Raw genomic sequence first — 19,409 nt, 5'->3', positions numbered from 1 at the left:
CTCTTTTTTCTTTCTTTCTTTTTTTTTTTTTTTAATGTGTTTTTTCTCATCTGAGATCCACTCGCCTCCCCAGCATTGTATCACACTGACATGAACAGGCCCAGCCAAGCAGGGTACAGAGGTACAGCCTAATATGACTCACAATGTTCAGCAAGTTTTAGTCATCAGGCTTATGGTGCAGCCACGGTGAGCACCCAGACTGCAGCATTTCACCCACTGCAAATTTCCTCAGCTGTTCCTTCAGCTGGAAAAAACCCCTATTGTGTATCTGCAGGATTTTTTCATTAAGCCTGCTCATGTGCGAACACTTGTAAGTTTACATATCTTTCAGTAACAACAGCAAGAGAAATGTGTTTCCAAAACAGTTAGATCTGAAAACTGAAGCTGCCACATTTGTGGAAGTGATTTGTTTTGGAGATTCAGGTATCTGCTTCCTCACGGGGCAGGACTTGAGCCATCAGAGCCATCCTGGCAAAGATCAATTTTCTGCCCTGTATTTGATGGGGTTGTATTCCAGAGATCTGACTGATTTCTGTTTACACAAATTGCTTCATCACTAAAAAACCACATTAGGTATGCTTAAACCAGGAGCATGGGGAAACTTTGCTGTTTTGGATTCCAGCTGTGCACTTAAATGACATCTCCAACATACAATCACCCAGGCCCTGACTTGAGTCTGTTTGTTCTCCCCCATATGTGGTTGTTTAATGGATAAAATACCTTGAGGCCCTGAGCTCTGCAAGAGGCCCTGATTGCCCTGAACAGCCTCACCTGCGGCTCCTACCCACACACCCTCTGCCGTAGGCCTTGGTCACCATTTAAGCTCAGGCCTGGGCCCTCATCCTTCCCTAAGCTATAGGGCTGGTGGTATTGTCCCATAGCTCTGCCTCTTTTCCATTTTTTGTTATTCCTGGCTGGACCCTGGGCGTGGTCCAACCCCTCTGCTTGTCTGAGGAGGCTGATGGGTGCTGTTATGACTCCTGGTGCTGCCTACCACCTGTAGATGTGGGGGACAGTGCCATGGGTGAAGGCTCTCAGCTTCCTGGTGTCTTAGGAAGCAGCTGGCCCTTACTGCACCCTGGCAAAAACAAAGCTGGCAAAGGACCCCAGGGACAGGCTGTGAAGGGCTGCAGGTAGGTTTGCTTTGTAATTGTAGCACTGTCTGTGCTGGTCCATCCTTCAGAGTAAGCTGTATGAACCTTGGAGGCAAGACTTGTTTTTCTGGGTAGCCATACATCTAAACAAGTGGTATGCCAGAGTGCCCAAGGTCTGTGTTCAGATGAAATGATGACAGCAAAATTCAAGCAAAATGGCTTAATTTCATTAAGCTAGTCCAACTAAACATCCATTAAAAGCAGATTTTTTCATCTTAACAGAATCTTCCGCAGATGCCCTTTACTGTTTTTATATACATTCTTCTTCATATGTATCTTTCAACTTCATACGTATCTTTCAACTGCTAACTTCCAAAATTAAAAAATGAAATCAATTTGTTGACAGGGTTAACTCCTGTGCAATTCTAGTGGTTCCTATCTACTTTGCTCTCTGCTTAAACTCTGAATTGCTTGTGGTGTGATAGGTTAGTTGAGTGTTGAGGTGTCTGATGCTTAACCACTCTCTCACTGGGATCCCAAAGTATAACAAAATTAATTCTAGTGCATCATCACTGGCATTTATGATTTCCCCTTCCTACATCTGCTCTTGAAGCTTTTCAGAGCTCTCTGCCCTGAAAGCTTCTGACTATCTGTAAATAAGGCTGGTAGCCTAGCAACATTGAGTGAATGCATTTCCCTTGCTGAATAACGCTGGGCATAATCAGATCAGCTTGTTATGCTATCTGCAGCATTAACACTGTAAGTTGGAGACAATTACAAATATTTTACGTACATGGACACTGTTTTGAACTAGAAAATTGTTTCTGATCCATCAAAGACCCATAAAGTGAATTAAAAATGCTCCGTTTAGTAGCAATTAAGACAGCTCCAGAACCAGATAAAATAGTCAAATTGAATTGATTGAATAACCTGACCCCTCAAGGAAACAGGAGACCATCTTTGAATGCTTGTACTAACCAGCACACAGAAGAAGATAATTTGATGCTACCTTAGATATCTGGCATACAGAGAACTGCATTATAGCACATAGAAATGACATTATTCTCCTAGGCAGGAAACAAGTCCATGTCATAAAAATTGAGCAAGCACCTCCAAAAACAGTCCATAGCTTGGTCTCTAGTCCATACAGTTGCCTTGCTCTGAAGGGAAAACTTGCACTGTCAAATTGCATTTAATGCAACATATTTCATGGGTGGAAGCAATGCATGTCTTCTCCCTACTGTCATCCTTACATGTGAGGAGCACTACTGACTCTGAAGGATATTGTCTCTTGCTCTTTCCATGCCTTGCAGTGTTATTCACCCTATTGTGAAGAAGGATGTCATAGGTGGTCTTTGGTCCCTGCATAATCAAAAAAGAGCATGAAAAGCTTATTTTTATACCAAAATGATGTCAAAACAAATTCTTCAATTTCTAGTGATCTATACAGACTTGCCATCTTCTTGAAGACTATTTTATTTGAGCAGAACTTTACATTTTCCAGCTGCTACATCTCTTCACTTCAGTACAAGGAAATCTTTCTTCTGCATCTTTAGCTGACCTTTTTAGTCTAAGCAAGTTTGATTGGGCAATGAATAAATGGTTCCAGCATAATGTTATCACAAGACAGAGTTTGTGATTCCAAGCACAAAATAGCTCTGGCTTTTTTCCTATTCTCCCCTTCTATCACTGATTAGCTCAGACATTAGTAGATAGCATGAAATCTGTTTTTATTTAGATTTTATAAGCTTGAGTACATTTTTTTCATTGGCAGGAAAGATACCTAACTCTGAAATAAAAGTAAGCAAGTGGATGAACCAGAGAAACTAAATCCCTTTCAGATAAGGTTCAAATAGAGAATTCATTCTGGTATTTTGAAAGATTATTTATCCTGATAAATAATTTCATGCAGCTTTGAATATGAAATTTTATTTCATATTGATATAAATATTGCTGAATCAAAATAACCTTTTTTTGTATTCAGTTCTAAGTAGCATATATTGCTGAAACGTTGCACAGAATGTGATTTACAGCCACAGTAAGAGTTTGGTTTGGTCTTCGCCACAAGTTTAAAGCACATGTAACTGCTTTCTTAACTTGGTACGCAGCCCAGTGTGAATGGAACTGAAGATCATAGGTTTGTAAGACAACTGCATTTATTTCCTGATACCTCGCTCCAGGAGCTAACACTGACTGCTGTAAGTAATTGTACTTGCCATCCCTTTTTCTCACAAGGTGGCAAAGCTTTTTCTGCTCAGTAAAATCACTGCTTGCCACCCAGAGACAGACCTAAGATTCAGGGGTGTGTATGGTCTGAGGTTGTTGCAACCTGGAAGCTAAAATGTGATCCTGTTACCTTGGATGAAATGGTTATTTGGAAGCAATTTCACAGAAACCCTAGGAGGTCTATCTGCCTGTTCCTCCCATTAGCACTGCAACCTGTTTTGCACCACAGTTCCAAGCACCTCTGAATGTTTACTTCTCTTGCTGTCAGCCACCCCTTACCTAATAACTGATGAGAGACCTAAGCAGAGTTATTAGGGGAGGACTGCAGACAGGCAACTCCTAAACAAAGGAAGATGCCTCTGACTTTAGGGGGATAAAAAAGGGGATGGGGGAGGGCACAAGGATGAGATCAAAAGTAATGACTTGATGTAGCTGGAGGATTAGAAATGGTAGGTGATGGTGAGACTCTAGCAAGCAAAAGGATTTGAGGGGTAAGGGAGAGTGGAATCCAGCAAAATGGAGGATGAAGGACAGAGCTGTAATGCAAGGGGAATAAGATGTAACAAGACTTAGAGCAATAACATGGAAAGTGACAGAATAGCAATATATTAACATCTGAGTGGAAGATAATTGAAGACTGGAGTTGCAAAGAAGTGTAAATGCTGTGAGTGGGAGTAAAAACAAGAGAGCTATATTCTTGATATATGTTCTGACTGCAAAGGTAGAATGCCATCACACCTACCACACCATCTCTGATTCGCTTCTGAGATTCACAGTGAAGATTTCTCTTAATCATCGTAAATATCCCCTTAAAAACATCCCGTTTTCACTACAGATAAGCTTTTCTTGGTTTCTGTTTCTATGCTGGTTTCTTAAGCAGGGAAGAGCTATCACCCCTAATGAGATTCTCTCCTTCCCTTCTCTGTGGAGAGATGTGGCTGCTCATAAAGAGCTAAAAGACTTGGCTGGAGGAGGGAGAAAAAAAAAAGTAGTGTGGTACCAGATTCTTTCAGGAAAATATTACTGAGCTAAATAAAGAATGACCTTATCAAGGTCTTTATTGTGGACAGACTGAATAATTGTAGAAAACTGAGGCCTGTTCCCCAGCCCACCTGGATGCAGTATTTCACGTGGTCATAATTAGCTGCCTATTGTTCATTAAAATCTCAAACATAGATATTTTTTATAATGTATTACACTATTTGCTTATTCAAAGAAAGTGTGTGTACTTGATAGGGAAACAGCACAGATCTGCAGCTACACAGCCTGCTTATATAGAGGTTTGCTGAGACCTTCAGAGGGCTGTGTAAAGCTGTAACCCTTCCAGCTGAAGGGGGACTGAGCAACACGGTAAGGAATGATCAAGTACTCTGCTGCTTTCTGACCCCCTAGCCCCTCCTTGTATCTGCAAACATTCATTATTTTCTGGAAAGTCCTTCGGAAGCACGTTTCTTTCTCAGTGCTGCAGTGCCCTCCAGTGCTCAGAGAACGTGCTGTGGCTGCCATTACCAGGAATCCAGAAGATACAAGACACCATTTTATATCTTGTAACAAGACTGAATTCTTCATGATACTTCAGATCAAACTCGACGTTGGTTTCCAAAGCATAAAGAAAATGCAGCAGCTCTATCTATCTACCTCTGTCTGGTGTTGCAGTCACTGTGATCCAGCCACAGTAACTACCCTCAGAAATACTGTGTTCGGTTTTGTGCCCCTCACTTCCAGGAGGATATCGAGTTGCTCCAATGTGTGCAGAGAAGAGCAACAAAGCTGGTGAAGGGACTAGAGAACACGATGTGAGAAGAGACTGAGGGAACTGAGGTGGTTTCATGTGGAGAAGAGGGCTGATGGGAGGCCACATCAACTTCCTGAGGAGGGTGTCAGTCTTTTTCCTCAGGTGGCAGCTGATAGGAAAGGAGGAAATGGTCTCAAGTTGCACCGAGTAAGGTTTAGATTGGGTATTAGTAAGAATTTCTTCACAGAGAGGGTGGTCTTTTCCAACCTAGCTGATTCTATGACAACTTCCTTCTCATTAGATACCTGCTCTAGAAGCTGCAGAACACCAGGCCTGAATCCACCTGCACTGCAGCCACAAAATATGGCAGCTGTTCTCTGCCTAGTGCATGTGGTTTGTCTCAATGACCTGGAGCATATGCCTTTCCTTCAGGGCCACGACCAGCACTGCCACCCACCAGCTTGCAATGGATTTTCTTTTCCAGGGCATCTCTTTTAATGCTTGAAATACTTTCCACCATAAAGAAAGCTGAGGTGACTTATTGTCATGCAAGTGATGCATTCCAAAAGAGGTTAAAATGCTCTTCTACCAAAAGTACTAACAGTGGTATACACACTGTAGTTCAAGGATGATGTTCAGAGTAGTTTTTTCCTAAACTTGAGGTTGCAGGTTATTTTAATGAAAAATCCTGATTAAGGATGAGTTAGCAAGGCAGAGTGCAAGCTTGTATCCTGTTAGTTATATGCTTATATATTTCTAGTGCAGAGATTTATTAAATTCCAGCACAGGTGCTTTCCTAAAAACAAGTGGGAGAATCTGTACTTCCAGAGCAGCTCAAAACAGACACCTGAGCAGGTTAAGTAAGAGCTGATCACAAAAAAAAAAAAAAAAAAAGTATATTCCAATAAATTAAGTTTAACAGGGTGAATCAGCTATGCATTCTATGTATTTTTCAGTCAAGATGACATCTTCTGAGAAATTGCCAGGTGGCCTAAATGTTATATATAATGATGTAATGATATCCCTCCCACTTTTTTTCATTTTCTTCCAGATGCGAAGTGTCTGGCCAGCACAAAACCAATGAACTTCGGGTTAATACAGCCACGTGCAGATCAAATATGCAGCTTTCTGCTGTGTGAGGTGAGTCAAATAAGAAACAGGAAAAGAGGGGGTGGCAGAGAAAGAAGTATGCACAAGGACATAACTAGAAGAAAGGAGGTCAGAGATGAAAATGAGTATGTATGCTCATGGGAGCGGTAAAGGATAAGGGAGGCTATTAAATGCTTTGCATTTTGAGACTACAATCTTCAATCTTCCTCTGCATTTTGTATTTGCAATAGTATTTTGTAATATTATGACCAAATAATAGGGGTCAAGTAAAAGTCTTGCAGGGAAAGATTTAAAAATTACTTTCCTCTCTGCAATTGTACCAGAAATTGAAAGCAAAAATATGAAGTTGAGTATCACTATTGGTCACCAGACCAGTACTGATAGGTTTGGGGACTAAGACTCTTTTCCCCAGCATTTGAGTGATTCTTATCCTAAGAAGTAGCTGTGCTTTCAAGGCACATTTTTTCAGCAGACTTAAATACCCTAAAGAGAGCCTAACATAAAGGGGCATGTTGGTGTTCACAGCTGATTAGGAGCAGATGCTTGAGATTTGTAATGGACTATATTTAGCAAGTAATTATGCTAGGCAGGCCCAAAACTTATAAATCAAGAAGAAAAAAAAAATGCATAGTCTGACCTCTAATTTGGGTTAGCACCTGGGTTATCCCCCAGTCTGCAAAACATCTTCTGTTAAGTGGCCTCACCTGGGTGCTGGGAGCTTGCATCAGGGCTGAGTTGTTAAGATTCTTTATATGGAGATGTGTGATTTTGACAGAGCTGATGGGTGTTTACAGGAGAATGCTCTCTGGCTACAGTTTTAAAGTACCATTCATGTGGCTCTGCCTGTACCAAATCTGCGAAGCAGTAAGGTTCCTGGTCAACTTAAAATAAAGTCTGCTCTGATCCAGACTTTCAAGGACAGTTTCAATTATGTTGCAGACCAAGCCCTGGCTCAACATGGCTGGTGAGTCACAAATAAAAGCTGAAAAGGTTTTAGTAGGAAAGACTGTTCCCCAAATGCAGATTTTCTTCAAATCTTTGAGCTTGAATAGCAATATAAAGGGTATGCTTATTCTGTTAGTAGCATATTGTATAGGTAAATTCCGCAGGCACTCTCATTTTCCTGCTGCAAGCATCCTTGTCAAATACTTTGTCCCAGGATGCATGTTGAAGGATCGGTTCTGAATTGTTATGGTAATCACATACATACCTGGGCACCATTGTACTGACAGATTGTTGTGCTCACTTCATAATCATCAAATTTAAACTAAGGTTACTTTAGTGACTCTTCTAACATAGTAATACCAAATTATCAATCATTTTATTGGATACCAAAAATACTTTGCAGAAAAATTCTTAGTCCAAATATTTTAGTTTTACACTGTTGAGATGAAGTGTATTGTTACATTTATAGTCTTCAGATTAGTTGCCAATAGCAAGAACATTTTATACAAAACTTGAGTCTGGAAGGGTTTAAGATTTATAATTCCAGTTTTTATAACGGGAATTAAAACTTATGGATGTAGTCTGGTCTTGTACTGTAGCAGGAAAGCTGTTACTATCACAGTAACTGAAAAAATATATTCACTGGACTCTTGTGCAAAGATAGACAAATGCTTCTAAAAATTAGGCTAGCTATCTTACCTAACAAATATTTTTTTATTTAATGTTTCGCTAAGCATCTCCACTGTATCTTTTTAGCTAGGGACCTGAGTCAAAAATTATTCTAGATTTAAAAGGGGTTCTCTTCCATATAGTGGTCCGTTCTTACTTTCCAAAAGTAGATGTTGATGCATGTTCAAAAAGAACTTGATAGCTGCCAAATACTGAACAGGCATTTTCCATCTCCAAAAGTTTTGGTGTGACTGGATGGCTTGTAGTCAGTCAACAAGCAGAGACAGTACACTGCAGAGCAAAATGTGAGGGACGTACCTCAAGTTTTATGAACAAAACTAATCACAGTAGGTGAACTTAAAATTTTAAAATGTTTTGACAAGACAGCCTCATTTTAGTTTAACCAGTAGGCAGTATATTTGGTGTTTGCTATTTCCATGTCCCCCAAATCTTGGGATGCTCCCAAATAACAATTTTTTTTCCAATAGCTCTGTTTAAAATAACAAAAAAAAAACCTGCATTCTAACATCCCTCTCCAGTCCACACTAAATGGTATTTCTTAGCGCACTGAAATAAACCAAAACTCAACATTAGGGTCCTGCAGTTACCACTTTCAAAGGACCTGCTGTGACAACAAGTAAGCTCCTGAATTTATTTAAAGCATCATTTAGTTAATCTTGCTCTGCAGAGTCTGCTGCAGAATAATGTACATGTATGTCCTTAGTTTATCTTCTAAAGCAATTCGTCAGCTAAAATGGTCATTTTTACAGATGGGAAGCAAAAATAAAGACACTAGGTGGCAGCAAACATCTTAAAACTGAGTTCTGTCTGTAGTCTGTCCCACATTTGACAGATGTAGGTGGGCGTCTATGTGGTAAATGCCTCTGGGGACTTCTTCCATGGTTCAGCGGCCTAACCAAAAAAAGCCCGTGTTTTCTCAAGCTCATGAAATACAAATTTAAAGTGGGTTATTTGCTGCTACTGCTTTCTGGATGGAAATACGAAATTCTCTTCCATCCCCACCCTATTTCCTCCCTATCATATACCTTAATTTTGTGTAAATTATATATAACTGAGTAGGACTGAGTTCAAATGTTATCTCTTGACAGACTAAGCTGTAAACAGATGTGGTGACTTGTGCTACTTGCCTGGTTGAAGTCCGTTTCACATTCAGTATCAGCTCACACTGTTCAGTATCATCACATTTGCATAGCACCCTATTTTCCCCACTGCAGCAGACTTAGGCACACTGAGTAAACACAAGCATTTTTCCAGAAATTTTTATCCGTCACTGCAGGTTTTCTGGTCAAGATGATTTCTAGTGCTTTATCAAAATGCTCCTATTTCAAGGTAACAAATACTACTTAAGCTACTGAAGAGGGAGTTAACCATAGACTTCCTACAGATTCTGGGAAGCCAGATGTTTCCTAAAGATTTGTTTTTTCTTTATTAGGAAAAAATGGATAATATAGGTTTTGTATGGGCCTTTGTAAAGTATTCTTTCATTGAACTGATTCATTAGGCAAACTTCTCAGAGGCTATTTTTATGTATGTGCAGCTGTAAACTAAGGACATGCAAGGTACAGGAGTGACTGTTTGCAGACCTTGAAATGTTTGAAGACTTTGCTTGCTTCATGAGGATGGAATTTGTGCATTAGCGTAGAGGCAGATATTGAAAAAGCACTGAAAGATAATCCGAACTCAGTTCCACAGAGCTTTTAAATCTGTATGTACTCACTTCAGACTTGGAACACAGATTCCTGCAGCCTACTGCACTACTATACTGCTCAAGTATATGCAGAAAAGTGTTCAGGCTCAGCTTTCATCATTGAAGACAGGTGAATCCATGAAATATCAAATCTTGTGTCTGGGTGATTCTTATTTCATGAGTTTTATGTTAATTGCCTTCTTAATAGGTAAAAATGGAGAGTCTTTAGCTTACATAGTCTAAAGAAAGTGTAGGCCTATGAAATGGGCAGAAAGGGTTTACAGGAGGAGTAAGACCTGAGCCAGGAGGCTGGGTATGAGCCCAATGGCTTGTTTTCCTGCTCCACAGGAGCATCATCCATGTTTCTGGCAGCTGAGACTTCAGCTTTTCATTGCTCAGCTCAATTCTGTTGGGAGCCTTTTCTCCCCTTCAGTTTTATTTCCCAAACACATTTTTTAGCTTTCCAGTCTCATATTTTTTCATGGGTCTTTTTTCTGCTCCTTAACGCTGCTCCCTTTTGGGTTAATCTTTCCCTCGTTCCAGTTATTTGACCTACTGGTTCTCTAACAATACAAAGCATTTTCCATCATTTTTCTTTCCTCCTCACTGGGATCTTATCCTGAAATATTCCCTTTTCCATGAAAAGAGGAGCACTTCATGAAAAGGGACTTGGGGGTGGTGTTTAAAAAAAAGTCTAGTTAAATTATTTTGTTGAAATTACCAAAGCTCTTAACCTCCAAAGAAACAAGACAATGTTTCATGCTATGTTATGACTGAATCTAGGCCTTGGGAATAGCTCTCAAGGAGTATGATGTCAAACATTTGTTAAACGTTTGAACAGTTACTTTGGGTCTAAATTCAGAGGCAATATCAATCAATGCAGTATACAACTTTTCAGCCCTTTTCTGCAAGTCGGTTGTTTCTAGAATTGCTGTTCTGGAAGAAATACTAGTCAGCTGCAGCAAATCAAAAATATTTTGTCAGACTATGCAATTAAGTATCATTTCTATTATCCTGTAAATATGTGTATAGAGTAACACCCGTTAGTAGACTGTATGCTTTCTTATAGCTGCAGTTCTTCCACTGTACCAATTTAGCTTACAGAAATAGTTTGTGATGCACTGAAGTCATAAATTACAAACTCTTTACATGGTTTGTTTGTTAACCATTATGAATGAACTTTATAGGGTCTGTGAAAGGAAGAATCCATTTCATGTTCAGCATTACCAACCAAAGATGTTTTTCTCCTCTGCTTAAGAGGAAAAAAGTAGCAATAATAAAAAAGACAACCTTGATTTTATCTGAATGTAGTGAAAGGTTGGAAACTGTTTGCCAAGTTAAGCTTGTTCCCTTACAAGGAAATGCGGTTTTGGGAACAAATAGCATTCCAATCTTTTCCCCAGTGGGCATTATGCCATTGTACTTACAGACATTGTGTCATGGAAATGTGCAAGAAGGCCTGAAACAGCTAAGAAATGCATTGCCTAGTTATGTATTTTCTACTACTTAGAAGCTACTGTCTAATCTTTACAACAGAAAAGGAGGCAAGCTGAGGCTTGTGAGTTACTTGTTTTCCTGTTCAATTGACTTGATATGAAAAGCCATCTTATAACTTTCTGAAACAGCTAATAAATGCAAAATTTGTTCTTGCTGAAATATTTTAACATTGATAGGATTTTTAAGCAGTTACTTCTGTAGGTGGCTTCCATGGTCAGAGTTGAACATTTTAGCATGAACAGGGAAATCCTTCCAAATTAAAAACCAAATCTTTTTTGCTACAATATATAATGAAAATATTTTTAGATACAATTTTAAAGAGACTTCTCTTTTAACACTCCCTGCTTTTAAAATACACTTGAGAAACTAATAGCAGCTGCTCATTGTTTCTGACTTTTAAGGTAACTGTCTTATTAGTGAGGTATATCTGTAATTAAAAGGGTTTTACAGTTACTACTGCTCTTAAATGAGTCTTTCATAGAAAAATACTTTTATAAATGTATGATTTCTGCTTGGGGACCTTTTTCTTCTGTGATACTACCCAGTAGAAACATGTTTTTGAGTCCACGTGAGCATTTTGGAAGTTCATTGTTTTCATTGGGCAAGATAGTTCTTTTAATGAAATACAAAATCCTTTATAGTCCTCTAACTTTTAGCAAGCAACAGAGGACATTAGTTCAAGTTTAGATCTTAAATTCTTTTTTCAGATTACTTCTCAGCAATGAACTGTTTCCTGCCTTTTCAAGAGTGCTCCTCTTTGCTTTTCCACTTGGGAAACAAATTTCCACATAAACAGGGTATTCCTAATGTCAGTATTCTCTGTCTTGCTTACAGATACATTGGAGATAAGGTCAAGAGTACCGGCTCACAGATAACTCCCATAACGCTCTTGTCCCACTTTCAGTGGAAGCATCCATATTTTCCAAGGCATGAAAGCCCACATCAGGAAGAAATTCTGTTCTGAAGTGTACTTGAAACTTCAGGATTCTTGGTACCAAAGGAGTATCACTCAGTGATATTTAAGTGAACGAAGAGAGTAGATTTGGTGAATTTTATGACATACAGTTTGTTTCCAAGTCAACTGTAAGAATGCATCAAATAAGCTTTGAGCAATATTTGAGAACCCTCAGAGGCATATATTTTTATTGCTTCAGGAAAGGATGATCTGTGCAAATATTACATTCCTATAATCACATCACATATTGCATTAAAGCTGAACTTATCTATGCATTCTATATGATTAATCAACAGTGCAATGCATGGTGATCCATGTGTGCATACATGAGTACAAAGCTTTAGCAAGTATTTGACCCTTCTCAAACAGGACTTCATACTGGCTATTGGAAAAAATTAAAGCACCAGCAAGAAATCACTGTACCTTCTCCACTACAAAATGTGCACAAACAGTATTTCACTGATAAGATGCATGTTAATTTATTTAATTATACTATCAAAGTCCTTGCACATTTTTCCTATTAATCCACATTTAAATGTGGATATGAGCTTTCCAATTCTTTAAAGTTTTGCCAAGAACAAAACAAGAATAGATGAAAGCTCACAAAATCCCATGGTTAAAGTTTACATTTTCAGTGCCCTGCTTTATGTGGCATTCAGAGCCTTTGCATGCTCAAGGGAAGAAGTGATGCTGGTGGACATTTCAATTGTCAGTACTATTTTCGGCTCAACTCTTGTAATGACTTGCAATTATAGCACAGCTTCCTTAGGAGGGATGTGAATGAACATGTTTCCTTTTCCTTAAGCTTAATATTCTCTTCAACATCATGGCATTTTTGTATATATTAAGACCAGTATTTTTAACTATTAGAGACATTCAGAAATTTTCCTCAGTTCAGCCCACAAGTTTCAATTCCATGAAGAAATAGCTCTGAAAGTGTTGCCACAGAAGCCAATACTTCACTTTTTTAATAACTGCTATTTGTTAGATAAGTGTTTTTACCCCCAGTTTCTTTTTTATGACAAGATGATTCTCATTCCACCTTAGTAGCTTGGCAAATAAAGAATGCAATTCAATTCATGCTGCTCTAATTGCATATAGTTTTCAGACTAGGCCCTCTGTGATATTATGTAAAGCAACTATGATGACTTTGCACAAGTTACTGAAGAGACAATTACAAAAGTGTTGCAATGTTCATAAGAAATTTCTCATCCTTTTTAGCTGAATTCATGTTGGCTTTACAGCCTGGCTTCTGACACCCAAATTCAGCCGATAATAGATATCAAGATAATCAAAGATGATCAAAGATGTTAATCCATTTTTCAGAGAAATATTTTGATTTCTGAGTCTCCACCTTCTGTTATCAGTAAAAGAGCTGAATTAAGAGAACTCGTGGAATAGTCCTTCTTACTAAGCTTTTCTAATAGAAATAATAGTAATTTATTATGGTAATTTGTACACTCAATGTCAACTACAACTTTCAGTATGTTATTTTTAATCTACAATGGCTTGTCTGAAGTTTATTTTTTTTAAATCAGCTGAAATTCTTATCTGTGCTGTCAAGCAACAAATAGGGTTTGTAGATGTTTGAAAAATGCATGTGATTGAAAATTTCCCTGCTCTCATAGGAAAGGAAATTAATGTAAGTTGCTGAATTACCATAGGATATACAAATGAAATTAATCAGAATAGAATAACAACCCTATTACAGATCCAGAACATCTCTTCTGGTGGCTGTTCAGTGACTATTTAACAACAACTTTACTGCACACACACGAAGAGTAAAGAACAGAAGCATTTATCCAACTGCTATATCTATTGTGAATCACTACGTTAAGTTTGTAAATTGCCTTTAGTGTGTTAAGGTTTGTGACACTTGTCGTTGTTGCCACTACTGAGTACAACAAAGGTTTAAAATGTCACCACCACAGCAGAATACCTTTTTTAGAAGGACGTTCTGTGTTTCCGTGAGTAAATGAGTATTTCCAGATCTGTCTTCTCAGTCATCACTCACAGCCAACGAATGTGTTGTCAGACGACAGCAGTCATTCAGTATCTAAACATAGTCTTGGGATCTTGCAAAGCTAAGTTTTCTCTTCCTTATGCGTGCCTAAAAGAGCTACATCAGTCCCTAGAGCTTAGATCCAAAAGCTGGGCCCTATATTAGGGGTGGGCCACACCCTGGGAACTAGCTGACAGAAAAATAGCAAGTTGTTGGCAGCCTTCTAAGTGTGAGCCTGGGAGGCAGGGTCACAGACTCTGCTTCACAGGCCTCATACACTCGATATAAAAGCTACTTTATAAATTCTTTCATTTTTAGCATTTAGGTCAGTAGCAATACTGATTAGCTACATGGTTGTGGACAGTAAGGCTGAAACCACTACTGAAGAATCAGGAAAGGCTATTTTTAGGCCATGTTTGAGGTGAGGAGAAGATGGTGCCAGCTCTCACATTCAAATAAAATGTTTTCATTCTTTGTCTCCTTTCTATTTCCCTTCCTACAATCTTGGTATAGTTTTTCCTACAGCAGAACTCTATCCTGACAGCTTTTCCTTTTTTTTTCTTCTCCAAAGTAATTGCTTTTATGGTTTCCATGGACAAGAAGCTTATCCATCAAAATTCAAGCACTCACAAATCCAGGGCTTTCTGCCTTCATAACTTTCCACAGCTTCAGGAAAGCAGAGCAGTCGGAGGGCTAACACTAACTTATTGCCTTAAGCGGGTGCTTATTTTGTCCCTGTAAGCGCCACAGGGAGCTCTGCATCAGCTCTCAGTCAGCATCACAGGTTCCCCATTCCTCTCCTAAGGCACTCTCACAGGTGCCTTAGCAGGCTTTTAGGCTGCCTCCAAATGTATCTGCAATATAATTATCAGTGCTGTCCTGCCTCCACTAATGGCTTGCATGCAAGTTAGGTGTATTTAAAGCCCTACAGGCAGTTTCTCAGGCAGTGTTCTGACCTGGCAAAGTAATATTATGAAAATTTCATAAATGTGATGAAAAATGTATCATCTTCATAGGCAGGTGAGCTCTTAAGATACAATTCACGAGGAAGGGTTATTTTTTCTTATGAATTTTCATGCTTATTTGTCAAAATTAGTTCATACTTATAGGCGCCTAATTCAGTATTTAATAGTTCATGCTCTTTTGCTTTTTCTTCTCTTGTCAATCCATCAGTAGTTCTTTCTAGCAGTTAAAAGATGAATTACTTCTGATAGGGAAGATGATTGCTCAGCAATTCAGCCTCATGCTGGGCCTGACAATAGTACATAAAGAAAATTTCTTGGAGCTCTTATGTGCTAGCTGAAGGGGAAAAAAAGCATATTTTAAAGTCTTGTCACAAGCATCTAAAAATAACATTGAGACTTCTAAACAAAAGATTTTGGGGGGGCTGAAAGTGAAGGGGACAAAGGAGTGGATAAAATGAGTGCAATTTTAAATTACATTTCTATCTTTTCTTTCACAGGTGTCCATTTCTAGAGTCTGAACTGCTTTCAGAGTATTTTCCCAGTGTCTGATTAAATGAACAGTGATCATAAAATAGAAAAGCCAGGGCTTCTATCCTGTGTATATACTTGGACATGATTTTCGTATCTGAGCACACTTCCTGCCTCCTCTGAGTCTTTCCAGCCACACCAGAGTAGGAAACACTGCAGTGGTGTCCAGATTTAGGACAGTAGTTTGTGTACTGTAAGCAGTCTCAATTCATTTACTGGCTGATTGGGTATGTCTCAAAAAAAAAAGAAAATGTGCAAACTGTATTTAGTTACAGGTTTCATAACATTATCTTCCCAATAATTTTCCAAGCAACCTGGCCTAAAACTGTTGATTGGCCAATGTAATACTCTTCTGCAGTAACATCACTTTGATCAAACACAGACCTGACATTGGCCACTTGCCTAATTTCTGTCAGCTTCCCTAACATATTCTTAAGGAATCTGACCTCATCAGCTTCCTATGAAGATATGATAAAGCTTCCTTCCTATCTACTTTGAAAACATTTCAGAACATAAATGTAAGATTAATGGCTCTTTCACTCTAATAATGTAAACCACATGACTTTTTAAATTAAAGTTAGTAGTAATCTGTGTATTCTTATGTTCAAGATCCGGAAACTGTTGTATCTGTCATCAAAATGTTAAAAACAAGTTGGACCTCTCAAAGCATTAACTGTTTTCAATGGAATGATTCCTATTGTATAAAGCCATAATGAAGTATACAAATATATTCAGTATCTTTATTAATTGTCAATATAATCAAGCAGTCCTTGCATTCTGAAACTCTGAAAAAAAATTGAGCAATCTTATTTCATAGCCTATCATAACTACTCTGAAATCTTTTTGCTGTATCATTCAATATGGGCAATTCAAAAATGGGAGGCATTATCAGTATGGACAGGTAGTCATTTTCATTTTCCATTAATTTGTAAACAAATGGGTGTCCAAAAGCTAACGTCTGAGAATTCAAACAACGTAATGTTATTCTTCCTATACCCTACATTTTTGTATGTTCCTATTGTAGCTTTACAAAAGTCTTCGGAGTAATAGATTATTCCCTCAGTTATACAGTTAGGAAACTGACAAACATTTTGGTGAATCTTTGATTTAAGACACCACTGGCCACAAAGGAAAACATCTTTATCTGCCAATTTTTGTTTCTTCATCTGAGAGATAAGCTAATATATTATTGGCGTTACATAAATCTCAGTCTCAACCAAGATGTATCAAGGTTAGTTATAGAATCTTGGGGAACAAAAACACATTCTTCATTGTCATAGCAAGACAAATTACCTGTAGATAGCACTGGTATGCTTTGATTACTTCAGAGGCAACCTTGTCGTTTTCTGTACTAGTCACATTTCTCTAAAAAGAGCACCTTAAAGTTTTATTTTTAAAGCAGTTCCAGTCTCTCTCTCTCCTGAATGGTGTTTTGTGTTGACAGTTTACAGTCAGCAAGTAAAGGACTTCCACATAAATCTCAGAAATATCAGCAGCAACTATTATTCATTCATCAGCAAAAAGTGAGTTCACTCTTCTGGAACACATCTACCTTTCTGTCAGAGGTTGCACTTGGACTGGTGGGTGGCGTGTTCAGTGCAGGTAGAGCTTATTCTGAGGCACTGTCTTCTGAAAATATTTAGTTCACGATCAGTAAATGATTTTTAAAATCACCTTTAGATATTACCAAATATGAAATATTGAGAGTAAATTCACTGCATACCTTATAGGTAGACTGAAGATATTCAATAAATACGTTTCAGTGCTGATTGCTGACATTTTTGAATCATGTTTGAAGATGCATGGTATAACTTATTTTATGGTATAATTATGGTATATAAGAAGCATGGTGTAATTTGTTTTTTAAAGTTCGAGAACTCAAGCAAGCTACAGAGGGTCAAGTATGTAGGACTTGTATTGCAACAGGATAGTTTAGGGAAATGAAACGGCACAGATTCACTTGCTCAGATGTGTGCCTCAGAGCCAGTACCATGCTTGCTCCTTACCTGTGCTGTGACTACATTTTTCAGCCTTTGCAGACAGTGCCAACATTGCACATGGGGGCAATCTCTGCCATCAGTTAACTGGTTTGGTTTCTTTAGGTGGAAGGATGGGGAAAGGGAAGACTTAAATATATTAAATTCCTCCTGACTTCTCTTCCAACATTCTTACCACAGCCTTACTCTAAGCACCTGTTTTTGTCAACAGGCTCTAAGGCTTTCCTTCTACAAATCTCTTGCACAATTTTGGTTGCATGAAGTATATGTTACATTAAGATTCTGTGGGACTAGAGGTCTGTACGGTATATAATCTACTGAGCCTGGATAAATGTGTCCAGGTAATACCTCTGCCTGGAATTTTCCATACCCCACAAACCTGGAATTGTTCTCATATCTTGAAGACTACACTGTAGGCTTCATTCTCAGAACTGTTGTGACAAAACATACCAGTATACCTACCAGGCCAGAATTATCTGATAACCAATTTGTAGTGAACTTTTCCAAAAGTTTCCCTCTTTGTACATCATTTCCTTTAGAACAGAGGTCAATGTGTCAATGTTTTAGACAAGTTTGCTTTTTCAAAGTGGTTTGAGAACGTTAGCAATGCAGCCTATAGACACTACATGTGGAGTCCCTGTAGTGCTTGACATCTTATACCACCTGATATCCTGCAGAAAAGACAGAATTTTTTCACAGGCCGGAATACATCCTCCAGAATGGCTCAAAGCAAAATCAAGAAGTGATTATTTTCTGTTTTCCTCAGTGGCCCTCATCCAAGTTTGCTGAATGCCCATCTCTTTCTGTTAGCCTCGACAGGCTTTCAAGCAGGTCTTCATGGACCAATGTGCAATAGCACTTAGGATTAGTTTCAGAGGACCAATTCAATTTCTTTCTACCTGATCGCACTGGTCTTAGTGCTTTAGAAATTGCAGCTACTCAATGTGTTGGTGCTGCTACAGCAGAATTTCCTGTGTCCTCACATCATTTGCAATGCTGTTAATACACTATAGTAAGACGGAATGGGATTTCAGGAACAGCTAGTGTTTACCCTTAAAAAAATTCATCCTGGATTAATACTGTCTGCTTCACTTCGCTATGCACAGCTAGCTCCTGGGAAGGACAGCAACAAAAAGCTCTGCTAAGATGAAAAGAACCCATAAGTAACCCAAGAACTGAAATAATTACAGAGTTTGTGCATCACTGCCCATAAGTATATAGGTCAAGATGCTCCCAAAACTGTTCTTTAAGTTGAACACTAGCTAAGCGTTGTAATAAGCAAGTTTTCAATCCATCTAATTTGTATAAACTCAAGTATGTATCTTATGTTGATAAAATTATTTTCTGCTTTGTAAAAGTGAAAGGTAGAAGCATGATCACAGCACGTTACCTATGTCAGAAAGACTCCTCTGTGTCAATTCTGAAGTATTGTCCCATTACCCCTCCCTCTTGTTTAAAATTTTTCTACCAAGTTGTATAGCTCCTTAGAAGTGCAATTAGCTAAACAGAGGTTTGAAAGCGACATGCATAAGGCACCACTATGGGTTTTTGTCCCCATACAGCATGGATCGATGCAGAGGTAGTGACCCTGAATTTTGAAAATTTACATCTTTCACTAAATGAAAAGAGATTATATGACTTTTATGAGAGATCTGAGAATGTTCTCTTTTTTTTTTTTGCCTGCACTGATTTATGAACCTTCTTATTTGTAACAGATGTGTCCAGCCACACAGGAAAAGTTTGACTTGTGAAAAGCATTTCTATTTTGATTTTTTTTAATGCTTCATATTTTTGCATACAGAGTGTGACCTCTGTATGAAAAGTTGCTAATAGTTTTCTTTTAAATGCATTTTTTGAGTGGAGTTGTCCCCACCACAAACTGTTATGCACTTTGGTAAAATACAAGAGCAGCAAAGGAATTACAGGATTTGATGAAAAAAATTGAAACAAAACAAAAAACTCTACATGTAGAGGGGAC

General features: G+C 38.4%; 1 long non-coding RNA gene across 1 annotated transcript; it reads left to right on the top strand.

Moving 5' to 3' along the window:
- The first annotated feature begins 870 nt into the window (after positions 1-870).
- LOC121070129 lies at positions 871-12,378 on the top strand. Its single transcript, XR_005819915.1, has 3 exons — positions 871-1,133; positions 6,107-6,195; positions 11,819-12,378. It is a non-coding gene; the product is annotated as an uncharacterized LOC121070129 (long non-coding RNA).
- The last annotated feature ends 7,031 nt before the right edge of the window (positions 12,379-19,409 follow it).

Source organism: Cygnus olor, chromosome 4, assembly GCF_009769625.2.
Source record: "Cygnus olor isolate bCygOlo1 chromosome 4, bCygOlo1.pri.v2, whole genome shotgun sequence".
Lineage (NCBI taxonomy): Eukaryota > Metazoa > Chordata > Aves > Anseriformes > Anatidae > Cygnus > Cygnus olor.
Note: the sequence above shows the minus strand (reverse complement) of the source record. Positions and strands in the feature narration are given on the sequence as shown.